The sequence below is a fragment of the Apis mellifera genome, linkage group LG1, assembly GCF_003254395.2.
Source record: "Apis mellifera strain DH4 linkage group LG1, Amel_HAv3.1, whole genome shotgun sequence".
NCBI classification, from domain to species: domain Eukaryota; kingdom Metazoa; phylum Arthropoda; class Insecta; order Hymenoptera; family Apidae; genus Apis; species Apis mellifera.
In genome coordinates, this window is record NC_037638.1 from 1,878,622 (window position 1) to 1,892,297 (window position 13,676).

The 13,676-nt window shown below is 28.4% G+C and overlaps 1 protein-coding gene and 1 long non-coding RNA gene across 5 annotated transcripts in view; one reads left to right on the forward strand and one right to left on the reverse strand.

The window, feature by feature from the left end:
- Window positions 1-13,676, forward strand: part of LOC100578066 (glycogen-binding subunit 76A) — a 74,867-nt gene that overhangs the window by 27,421 nt on the left and 33,770 nt on the right. The gene's annotated exons all lie outside the window — the stretch shown is intronic.
- On the reverse strand, window positions 10,993-12,422 carry LOC113219207. Of its 2 annotated transcripts, none has more exons than XR_003305979.1 (3): window positions 12,281-12,422; window positions 11,774-11,968; window positions 10,993-11,694 (listed from the first exon to the last, which is right to left on the reverse strand). It is a non-coding gene; the product is annotated as an uncharacterized LOC113219207 (long non-coding RNA). The 2 variants fall into 2 exon arrangements; XR_003305978.1 differs by having other exon boundaries at window positions 12,155-12,422.

The following is a 13,676-nucleotide window of genomic DNA, read 5'->3' on the forward strand; positions in this document are numbered from 1 at the left end:
GAGGATACGTAAGTCGTATTTGATAAATTAATAAATTTTTTATCGACGATCTTCGACGTGGATACGTGATTCACAAGGGAGAAGTTTTTACTTTTATTTTTTTTACAGAGCCATTGTTTCTACCTTTAGCACTTATTTATTTTAACCTATATTTAACTTCGATGAATAATCAAATAATTTCTACGCGAAATAAATTAAAAATAGGAATATAAAGAAAAATACGTATTGTTTTGAAAATTTAACTACAATATGACATATTTTAAAAGCATATTAAGTTTGATTTTTTAACTAATTAATTATTTAATTACCAAGATGGTTAATTATTTCGTAATAAAATTTTTCTTATTTTTTTACTTTGATACAAATTTCGAATTTTATAAAAAAAAAGAAAGAAAGAAAAGAATTGCAACTTAAAGAAAGTTAATAAAATTTAATATTGCATTAAATTGTACAAAGTGAAAGTAAGATTATCGATTACAATAATGTCGATATTAACATTAACATTGAGCGTGACATCTCGCTCATTTACATTGACATCCATTGACTTATCTCGGTGTATCAAAAAAGATACGTAGAAACGTAGATAAATTTATTTGTTCTGAAATTAAACGTCCATATCTACCAACTCGTACATTTATATTTAGTCCGCTCTTCATATCGTATCGCGTATAACTTTCAGCATTTCTCCTTTCTCTCGTTACAATTGTCTCTAAAATTTTCAATTTAAATTTACAAAATTTACATCAATTTATATCATATATATATCATATATCATACTTGATAATATATCTACATTTATATCAAAGGCTTAAAATATTATCTCGAAAGATAATAATTTTTCTTCTCTTTTCGCTCAATTTTTATTCGCGAAATAAACGAAAAGAACAATCACGAACAATTTTTAAAAATAATTGATACCAAGAATTAACGTTCGTAAATAAATCAATATATATCGCGCGTAAGCAATTTTTTCTTTCGATCAAAAATCGCCAAACGCATCGAGGGAAGGAAAAACAGAATCTCTCCCCTCCCTTTTCGGTTCCACTCTGTTAACTATTATGCTCGATCGGTAACAATCGGTCTCGGTCGATCATTCGAATACATTCGAATCCGAATTTTTCGGGATATTATTTGTGTTATTAACCGGGTTATTCCCCTTGCGATCGGATGAATGAAACGAGTTTACGAAAAGTTTACGAAAGTTTTACGCGAAGAGGTAAGCCGGTGGAGGAAGGAAAAAGGAAAAGGAAAAGGAAAAAAAAAAAAAAGAACAACGAAGGATGATCGATTCTGGTACACCTTGACACCGAAAATATCGCGAGCGAAGCGGCTGTATTCGGTTGCAGCTCCACTCTGGATCTCGACTCTGAACCGCATCGTCTCGAGCACGCGATAAAAGTATTTACGTGTAAAGGAGCGTGTGCATGGAAGCAGCGTGTACCGCTCGAAACGAGTATCCATCCGTTCCCGCCGCCGAGTCCACTCGTAATTTCGCTTCATTCTGGTATGTAACGAGATTTTCAGTAATTTGTACCATGAATAGAGAGGATTGCGAAGGAATTTCCAGAGAGAGAGAGAGAGAGAGAGAGAGAGATTGAATGGTTTTTTTTTCTTCCTTTATCAAGATTTGAACAATTGTGTAATATATAGGTTATGGTGTTTTATTAGCGTTTTTATTAGTGGTTTTATAGGTATTTTTATTAATAAGGTAAAATAGAGAGGATTGCGAAGGAATTTCCAGAGAGAGAGAGAGAGAGAGAGAGAGAGAGAGAGAGAGAGAGAGATTGAATAGTTCGAAGGAGATTTTTTTTTTTTCTTTCTTTATCAAGATTTGAACAATTGTGTAATATATAGGTTATGGTGTTTTATTAGCGTTTTTATTAGTGGTTTTATAGGTGTTTTTATTAATAAGGTAGGATGGAGAGGATTGCGAAGGAATTTCCAGAGAGAGAGAGAGAGAGAGAGAGAGAGAGAGAGAGAGAGAGAGAGAGAAAGAGTTTGAATGGAAGGAGATTTTTTTTTTCTTCCTTTATCAAGATTTGAACAATTGTGTAATATATAGGTTATGGTGTTTTATTAGCGTTTTTATTAGTGGTTTTATAGATGTTTTTATTAATAAGGTAGGATAGAGAGGATTGCGAAGGAATTTCCAGAGAGAGAGAGAGAGAGAGAGAGGTTGAATGGTTCGAAGGAGATTTTTTTTTTTCTTCCTTTATCAAGATTTGAATAATTGTGTAATATATAGGTTTTATTAGTGGTTTTATAGGTGTTTTTATTAATTTATAGCAGGTTGAAGGGTTTGAAGATACTTTTTGTTTGTTGTTTGAAGATTTAATTTGTGTATAGGATGTTAGATTGGTAGATTTGGATTTTTGTTTCGTGTTAAAAGATTTGTAATTGCATAAGGTATATTTATTTTTGAGAAAGTGTTTTAAGAATCGATTACTTTTTTTTTTCTTGTTTTGCAAAGAGTGTCCGATTATTCTTCCACGTACGTTTTTATCTTTCGAAAAGAAAATTTTTGTTTTCTTGTTTACTTGATATTATTATGAAATTCCGATAATAAATAAAGTCGTTTTATTTATTCTTCGTAATATGGATGTTTTCTCTCTTTGTATATATTTTCTTTTTCCCTTTACATCTGTGAAATATTTTTCTAAAATAATATTCTTAGTGATATTTTCTATATTTGGAAAAGATTATTGAAAGTTTACGTTCACAATGTAATACAAATCTTTCGTATCTCTCGATGTTAGTTAATTGTTGCGGAGACATTAAGATAACTAGGGATAACTAGATCGTTTACCCTAGTGACTTATTAGGTTACAACTGGAAAATAACATTCATATTTATTTTATCTTCTATTCAATTTTCTTGACTGATTCTTATCAACCTTTTCTTATTATTCGATCATTAATTCGATTAATTCGTTCATTTTTAATCGACAACTTGTTCAAATTTCAAAATCACGAAATTTGACTGAAAATCAATATACGCAGAAAAATTCATTTGAACAGAAAGTTTGAGAAAAAAAAAATTCACTAAATTATCGCGAAAAAATTATCTTTTTTCGCGAAAGAAGATAATTTATTTCTTTTCAAAATTTGCACAGCGTACATAAGATAAAAATTATATTTAGTTGTTGTTCGAACATTTTTACGATTTGAATTTAGTTTATTTTGAACTTAGTTTATTTGAATTTAGTTTATTTTGAACTTAGTTTATTTGAATTTAGTTCATTTGAATTTTAAGTTTAATTTGTTTAAAATTTGTTGTAAATCTATCGTTAATTATATAATTAATAAATTAGACTTGTGTTCAAACTATATATATATATATATGATAAAAATTATATTTAGTTGTTGTTCGAACATTTTTACGATTTGAATTTAGTTTATTTTGAACTTAGTTTATTTGAATTTAGTTCATTTGAATTTTAAGTTTAATTTGTTTAAAATTTGTTGTAAATCTATCGTTAATTATATAATTAATAGACTTATGTTCAAACTATATATATATATATATATATATATATATATATATATATATATATATATATATGATAAAAATTATATTTAGTTGTTGTTCGAACATTTTTACGATTTGAATTTAGTTTATTTTGAACTTAGTTTATTTGAATTTAGTTCATTTGAATTTTAAGTTTAATTTGTTTAAAATTTGTTGTAAATCTATCGTTAATTATATAATTAATAAATTAAACTTGTGTTCAAATTATATATATATATATATATATATATGATAAAAATTATATTTAGTTGTTGTTCGAACATTTTTACGATTTGAATTTAGTTTATTTTGAATTTAATTCATTTGAATTTAGTTTATTTTGAATTTAGTTCATTTGAATTTTAAGTTTAATTTGTTTAAAATTTGTTGTAAATCTATCGTTAATTATATAATTAATAAATTAGATAGACTTATGTTCAAATTATATATATATATATATTTGCCCAGTTCAGTAATAATGAAGTATTCATAGAATTTTCCATATGGCAGTTAGTCATCAGTGCTCCCCGACAGCTGACAATGAATGAACGAATTCTTCTTTTCTTCTTCGAGCGAGCGTGGAAGCACTTGGTGCTTCGAGATAATTGTGCAGATTTATTGCCGAGCGAATGCAAGAAATACCGATAACGTACCGATAATTGCCTCCTCCTCCTCCTCACTCCAAATAGTATTATTATTACAACGATCTCGATGTGGAAAATGAGTGCTAGAATTTTCTAATAATAGCATAGCACGTCGATGCGCGTTTCTCGAAAAATTTTTATTTAATCGCGTTTAATCTTCTTTTACAATAATAAATATTATCACAAAAATACGTAATCGTTGGATATATACATTTACAGGCATATCCTGTTCAAATGAATCTTCTTCGAATATCTCTTAAACCCAATTTATAATATCGAAGAATATTTTCGATAAATCATGCTCGATAAATCGTGATTAAAGTTAAAATGATCCTTCGCCTTCGAGATTAAAATGGAATAAGCGATACGATTCTTTTATAAGAAATGACTAACTGTTTAAAAAGAAAGATAATATTATTTAAAGAGATAAACGATTTCCAAATCCATCTTCCATATATATATGTACAGTTTAAGAAAAAAAAAATTTAAAGAATTAAAACTGAGAATCAAAAGTCGCATGGAAATTATTTTGCAAAGTTTATATTTAAGAATAAATTATTCAAAAATGGAATAATTTTCATTCCATGTTAAATATGATATAATAATTTGCTGAGAATCGTATGGAAATTATTCTGCAAATTTTTTTATATTATAAATAAATTAATTGTTCAAAAACGAAATAATTTTCTTCGTATTTCATTCGATGTTAAATATAATTTGCTGAGAATCGTATGGAAATTATTTTGCAAATTTTTTTATATTTAAGAATAAATTAATTGTTCAAATGGAATAATTTTCCTCGTATTTCATTCATGTTAAATATAATTTGCTGAGAATCAAAAGTCGTATGGAAATTATTCTGCAAATTTTTTTATATTTAAAAATAAATTAATTGTTCAAATGGAATAATTTTCGTATTCGTATTTCATTACATTCATTCCATGTTAAATATAATTTGTTGAGAATCAAAAATCGTATGGAAATTATTTTGCAAATTTTTTTATATTTAAGAATAAATTAATTGTTCAAGTGAAATAATTTTCTTCGTATTTCATTACATTCATTCCATGTTAAATATAATTTATTGAGAATCATATGGAAATTATTCTGCAAATTTTTTTATATTTAAGAATAAATTAATTGTTCAAATGGAATAATTTTCCTCGTATTTCATTCCATGTTAAATATAATTTGCTGAGAATCAAAAATCATATGGAAATTATTCTGCAAATTTTTTTATATTTAAGAATAAATTAATTGTTCAAAAATGGAATTGTTCGAAAAATCGTATGGAAATTATTCTATTATTCTGTTCAAATAGAATAATTTTCCTCGTATTTCATTACATTCATTCCAAGTTACATTAAATATAATTTATAACTTAATTAACGAATTAACGATAAAACTACTATTATCTCCTTCCATATTAACCCTCAAAACTATATCCAACTATTTTTCAAAAAATCTTTCGAAAGAGAAATTTTCGAAAAGCTCGACCGATAAGAAATTTACAAATTCTTCTTCTTCGCCAATAAACGTAATAAACGTAATAAATTTATCGAGGAAGAGAGAGAGAGAAGAAAGAGCAGATTATTGACCGTTTCGCGATACAAAGCAGCTCAAGTTTCTTCATTTACGTGCGATTTAATATTGAAACTGGCCGTCGTGACCGTCGTCGTAGTCGTCGTCGTCGTCGTCTTCGTCTTCGTCCATTCGACGATAACCTTGCCTGGGTCGTTCGATTGGGTTATTAATAATTTCACGTTGATTTCGTGCAAAAACAATAGCACGAGGAGGAGATGAGGCCAATGTCACGGAGAAATCGGCCGCGAGTTGTTGCGTTCCTTCCTCCTCCTCCTCCTCCTCCTCCTCCTCCTCCTCCTCCTCCTCCTCCTCCTCCTCCTCCTCCTCCTCCTCCTCCTCCTCCTCCTCCTGCTCCTCCTCCTCCTCCTCCTCCTCCTCCTCCTCCTCCTCCTCCTCCTCCTGCTCCTCCTCCTCCTCCTCCTCCTCCTCCTCCTCCTGCTCCTTCGTGAAATCGCGCAGTGACAAAACGCGGCATTGCTTCATTCATCGTCCTTGCATTCTTTATGAATACAAATCTGTTCGGCCAAAACACCGCCTTCTCAATGCATCGTCCTCTTGTGCTCGTGTTCTTCCTTTTCCCCTTTTTCTCATTCCTTCGACTCGGCGATACGTCTCTTTTACGTAACGAAATTCGCAAGGATGGAACGTGGAACGCATTCCCCCTTCGCGAAATTATTTATCTTGAAATAATCAAGTCCATCTTTTTATTCCTTTTACGTTGAAAAATTTATAAACACTGCCTTTATATTGAAATTAAATTGGGTTTGGAGAGAGATTGGGATATATTTTGAATATTTTATTTAGTCCATCTTTTTTCTTTTTTTTTTTTTTTATTATGTCGAGAAATTTAGTTATCTTGTTGTTTTTGAAATTTAATTTTGGATGGATTGGATAATAATGGAGTATATGTTTTGAATTAAAAAAAAAAAAAAAAAAATTGAAAAATTTATAAACACTGCTTTGCGTTTATATTGAAATTAAATTGGAGATTTGGAGAGAGATTGGGATATATTTTGAATATTAGTCCATCTTTTTTCTTTTTTTTTTTTTTTGTTACATTGAGAAATTTAGTTATCTTGTTGTTTTTGAAATTTAATTTTGGATGGATTGGATAATGATGGAATATATGTTTTGAATTATGTTGAAAAATTTATAAATACTGCCTTGCGTTTATATTGAAATTAAATTGGAGGTTTGGAGAGAGATATATTTTGAATATTAGTCCATCTTTTTTCTTTTTTTTTTTTTGTTACGTCGAGAAATTTAGTTATCTTGCTGTTTTTGAAATTTAATTTTGGATGGATTGGATAAGAAAGATGGAGTATATGTTTTGAATTATGTTGAAAAATTTATAAACACTGCCTTGCGTTTATATTGAAATTAAATTGGAGATTTGGAGAGAGATTGGGAAAGATATATTTTGAATATTAGTTATCTTTTTTCTTTTTTTTTTTTGTTACATCGAGAAATTTAGTTATCTTGTTGTTTTTGAAATTTAATTTTGGATGGATTGGATAAGAAAGATGGAGTATATGTTTTGAATTATGTTGAAAAATTTATAAATACTGTCTTGCGTTTATATTGAAATTAAATTGGAGATTTGGAGAGAGATTGGGATATATTTTGAATATTAGTTCATTTTTTTTCTTTTTTTTTGTTACGTCGAGAAATTTAGTTATCTTGTTGTTTTTGAAATTTAATTTTGGATGGATTGGATAATCGGAGAAAGATGGAATTATATTGAAATTAAATTGGAGATTTGGAGAGAGATTGGAATATATTTTGAATATTAGTCCATCTTTTTTCTTTTTTTTCTTTTTTTTGTTAGAAGAAATTTAGTTATCTTGTTTTTGAAATTTAATTTTGGGTGGATTGGATAAGAAAGATGGAGTATATGTTTTGAATTAGTCCATCTTTTAGTCATTTTGCTTTCATATATATATATATTTTGAATGTATTTCGTACGTGTAAAATGTGTTTTAAATCGTTGACAACTTTCTTTTTCTCGCAATGAAAAAGTTAATTAAGTATTTAAATATTATTCGAGGAATGTGGAATTATCTTCTTCAATTCTAATTCAGTCATATTTCTTACTTTTTCTCCGTTGATTCTTTTCTTCTTTTTTTAGAGAATTATCAGTAGGTTGTTAAGATGTCTCTCTCGAAAAAAATATTTAATATTTGCGACCTTCTTCATTATCATTCTGGAAGTAATGTTTCATTTTACGTAACGTGGAATCGGATTATTCGCAAATATCTTTGAAAATATATATCTTTTTTTAATTATTCAAATATTTGGATATCTTATTAGGGATTGATTTAATTATCGACTGACGTACTAAAATTTAAAAAAAAATTAATTTTATTTGTGTTATTTTATTACATATTTCGACTTATTTTCAAGTCAGGAATTACTTCATTTTTATCAAGATTTTGTATAAATTTATTTGGTAAATAAGTTATGTGAATATAAAATCAATGTTAACTCTCTGATTTATATCAATACTTAAATATCATTTACTTAAAATTAAATTTAAAATTTGTTATCTTCCCTAAATATTATATATAAAAATTATTCAAAATTGGATCATCATTATTTTTCTATTATATTTATTTCTACAAATCTATATCTCAAAATTACAATTTTATTACTAGAGATTTATTTTTTATCGAAATAAAAAAATTGGATATAAGCGTTAAATTAATTTAAACATTATATTATAGCCATTAACTGACATAAAAATTATATTTTTATTAGTAAAAAAGAAAAAAATAAATCATAATTTTTCATTAGTTGAGCAACGATAAAAATTTTCTATCAGAAGTGAAGAGATCGAGAGTGGCTGTTCGAATGCCGCTGCTTAAATCAAAAGTCCCGCGTATCTTCATAAATTTCGCGCATGCGTCGACACTTTTTATTATGATTGCAAACGATGGCAAGCGACATTGAATCATGCGCGCGTCGCAGATGTTCCGACGATGAAACGCATTAGAATACACGCATTTATTACCCTCTTTAAACACACATCTCTTTGTCGAAACATGTTTACACGAATGTATAACGAGTTTGATAGTCGACTGTGCACAATTTAACGAATGTTTTAGCGACGAATATTTTTAGCTATATATACGATGATAATAGTACATAATATGTTTACGTGATATGGACGGTCGGTAAATAGTGCTTGCAGTGTGCTCGTTACAATGGGACAATGTTGCTTCGATCGTCTGTTGTTACTTTTGCTAATGTTACTTTTTGCTGAGCCGAAAGAAATTTGGAATAAAGTTAAAATAAATATATCGAGAGATTAAATGTTTCCATAAGCAAATATTTATAATAAGCAAATTGAAGATAATGCCTGAATCATAAGTTAATTTTAAATACTTGCTATTTACACTCGGATTTGATCTGTAAATAAAATATTTACACTTTATTTAATTGAAATATAATATAATAATCGATTAATGAAATAAATATTCATTTCAAAATAATATTTGCACGAAATGTCGATAAGTATTAAAATATTATATTAATAAAAGTAGAAGAAAATTCCAAAAATAATTCATCATATAAAATCAATCATTAATGAAACTGGATAAATAGAATATTATCGAGAATGAGAAGAGAGAAGTGAAAAAATGCGTTTATCGGGAAAAATCGATATTGAGGTTATGGTTACTATCACTCGAAGAATATAAGATTTCGGTTTAAATAATCAACCTTTATCGATCTTCATACCTTTACGTCCACTTGCGAAATAAATAACACCATTTAATTATGTCATCTTGCATACCTTTGCCCCAACCATTTTTCCATACAGCTTAATTTAATTTACGATCGATTTGCTGTGACTGTCGCCCATACGTTCGTGCCATTTAAATTATGACAATATACTTGGATACGAAAATACTTATCGTGCTAAAAGATACGATATCTAAACACAAATACTACGCATGATTTATTAACGCGTGATTTATTACGCTAAAATATTAAACGTTGGAACGAGATCTTGGAACGAGTGAAAGCATTTTTATCATCTGATAAAGGGGTAAGCAATTTTCGTATTTTTCTTTTTTTTTTCTTTCTCTTTACCTTCGTCGATACAAGATTCAGATATATCCAACAGGGGTAAAACAAGGAGTCCTGCGAGGAATTCAGGCCACGATCGATAAGATCGAAAAATTATAACCTAAGTTTATTAGACCCGAGACAACTTTCTCACAGGATTAGGAGTCGCATGGTGCATGAACTTTAACGTTAAGTTCAACACATCTCTTGCAAACTCGAAAGATGCACGCTCATTACATCGTTCAAAGCAAATACGAGGCAACTAAATTTCTAACCTCACTCGGCCATATTGCCTATGTGTAAATGGCGCGGGAAACACGGCACAGTCACTTTCTTCCAGCCAATCGGTTTTTTCCATGGATTTTTAAACTGGATTATAGAGAGATTGGTTATCGTCGTTAAGTAAGAGCTTTTATCTGTTGGACAGTTTTTTTTTTTTATTTTTTAAAATTATTTTACGTTCGAGTAAAACGTGAAGGAATTTTTTGTTAATTATTGTTAATTATTTTTAAATAAATTTCACGTAATATATTATTCCATTTATTATAATCTTATTTATGTTTAATTAAGAAAGAATTTTTATATTTTATATTAATTAAAGTTAAATTTAAATTAGAAATAACATATTCTGAAAAATAATGAGTTTCACTTTAGTAATTACTACTTTAAAAAACACTCAAGTGATAAAATTACTATTAACAATATGATTATGTTTTTATTAGAATAGAAATTTAATTATATATACATCTATTATTCCTATCGAATTAATATTTTAATTACAATAGTTATAGCATATTTAAGAATAGGTTTCCACAAGGCAATTAAAATATGGGAATAAAAAAATTTCGAAGTACATATTAGAAATAACATCATCGATAAATTTATTGGAAAAAGAAATTTAGAAAAAAAATTTGAATATATTAAGACTATATCATTATATGGAACTTCAATTCCATCTAATAAAATTCTATACTCAAATTACAGTTAGTCATTAAAGTTTTCATATATCATATACGCAAATTCAATTAATAAATTAATAAATTGTGTTATTAAAACCAAAGATATTTCTGTTTTCTATGAAATTTATTGTGTGAAATACGATAGAGTATTATACATTAGTTATATATGGAATAATTTTTTTATTAATTAGGAATATCATTTCCAAGAAATGAAGACAATTCTTCAAGTATTTCTATTTTTTTAAATAGTGAACAGAAAAAAAATTAAACTCCAAAACTTCTATTTTAAGTGCTCCATTATCCTGTACTTGAAAAATAGAGAACAAATATTTCTAAATAAAAAAATTTAATCGATTTCTCAAAGAGATTTTTCGAAAAATAAATTGCTTATAAAAAAATTACAAAATTATAAATAATTAAAAATTTTCATCTATAAGATATATTTTCGCGGTTGACTGTACTTTTCAACCAAGCACTAATCACAATTGCATGTAAAAATTCATGGAATGCATGTAAATATTCTCTGCTAAAGGCCCATTGACGATTCATGTACGGCGAACAGGAAGTGTACGTACAACGACGAAAAGAGTACTTGGAGTGAAAAGTGTCACGGGCGTAGAAACGACACTCGACTCGGCCGATAGAAAAGAAACGATGCACTTCGGTGGACGCATCTAACGGTAACCGCTTCCTTTTACGAGATTAACGATCGCGATCCTGTCGTTTTATTATCGAAAATCCAGCGGTGCAGCGCATCGCATCGAGTCACGCCGGATATGGCGATCTAATCTTCGAGAAGACGTACGGCCGCCGGATTTATTCGTGATACAGCTTTTATCCTCGTTCAACCGGTGACCGTGAGACGTTAAGTCGCCTTTTACAAGTCGTGCCAAACTCCTTTGTCGCTTATAATTCAGAGGACCAAACCTAACCTAACAAAATTGATGTCGAAGTTATTAAAAATGATCGGTTTCTAAATAGACTTTTATTATATTTCGTATTTGATTTTACTTATAATTTTATTTATATGAGGTATCTGCATTATTAACACGCATTTCGTAAATTTATATGAAGATCGAATGATTGAATTTGTTCAATTATACAGTCAAAAATATTTCCATTAATTTTCTATGTTGCTACATTGAAGAAAACCCAACTTGTGTTACGTAAGATTTGCATCGAGATGACTTAACTGGTATTGAATTTCTGAAATAAGGAAAATGAGATTTTTTTACTTCTTGTTATATTGTTGCAAGATTTGTGCAATTAAAATATCAAATGATATCGTTTATATTTAGTATTGAATATATTAATTTCAATTTATATTATTTTAAATAATTTTTATATTATATTAAATGCCATTCCATTATAAATGTTGCAACAACGTTGTACCGTATAATATAAAGAGACACAAAATAGAAAGTAACTAGGCTCAAGTAGAAAAGGATCGTCTGTTGTCAGACATAGCTTATTTCACCCAAGTTACTAACAAGCGTTCTCCTGCTCGCGGATACACACCCCTTTTGTAGCCGTTTCGCAGACGAGGAAAAAAAAAAAGGTATACCGACACACCACGAAGAGCGGAGAGAAAGAGATTTATCAGCGAACCAACGCGAGACTAGGTATCCGATAGACGTGTAGATAGGCCGTTGTTTAAATAAATTACCCTCGAAAGGCTTGGCTGCCCTCTACATTCCTCTCCGTGAGTCGCTTAGCCTTTAGGTTACTTGCCGTGTAATACCTGTTGCTACACACCCTTTCGTGTTTCTCGTGGTTTGATCCAGTTTTAAACTGTCGTTGTTCCTCATTCTTATTTTATCTCGATGCTTCTTGTGAATAATTGGTATTATCTTCTTATTTATTTCGCGTGGAATGTTGGTTTATCGGATTATGTTTGTAATAGGTAGATTAGTTAGCTTTGAGGTTAGTTTTGTTTTACTTTATAAATTGTGAGTTATTAATAGTGATATTATTGTCAGGTAATAATAAGTGTATATCTTAAATCTGATAATGATTTATTATTACAATTAATATTGTGCAATAAGAATTGGCTAAGTTTAAATTGTTTTAAAAAATTTTGAAATTAGTTTTTGTTTTGTGTAAATAGTATTTGTTTTGTGTTGAATTAGTCAATAAATATTGTCTATAGATAGTGTATCTTAAATTTTGAGGTGAATTTTATGATAATTTATTATTTTGTATTGTAAATTAAACAGTGAATATTATATGTGGATAATGAATATATTTGAATCTTATATTGACTCACATCAATATATTATGCATTACAAATTAATTAGGTTAAATAGTAATATTGAAGTTTTTGTACTTTTAATTGATCAATGAATATTATCTATGGATAATGAATATGTACATTTTGAACATTGAAAATTTAAATTAGTTTTTTGAAATTTTGTAATATTTGTTTTGTGTTGTGAATTCAACGAATATTGTCTCTGAATATCTAAGTAAAATTTTCGCGAATATTGACTCGTTATAACAAAATATATCGTAAGCGTATCATAACCTTAAAATTCAGAAAAATTTCGAATTTACAAAGTGTATTTCATATATAACTCTTAATTATAACTCTGTGATACATAAATTTTGTTCTTCACTCCGCGTTTATCCACTGGTGTCATTGTGCCGAACATTCATCGTTTTTTTTCTTCTTTTTTTCTCCATTTCAATTAACGAAGCATCTTTCGAAAGGCCTTGCACGAGAGGTTATCATGGCGTGATTTGTAATAAACTACTTTCGATTGGTTACGTACGACCGATTATATCTATTTTCTTCGTAATTAACACGTTAATTAAGACTCGTTCTTCTCAAAGAAGGTTGATATATAGAACTTGATAAATATATTCAGGATTTTTATGTAGTTGAAATCGTGTTCAAATATTTAATATTATGAAA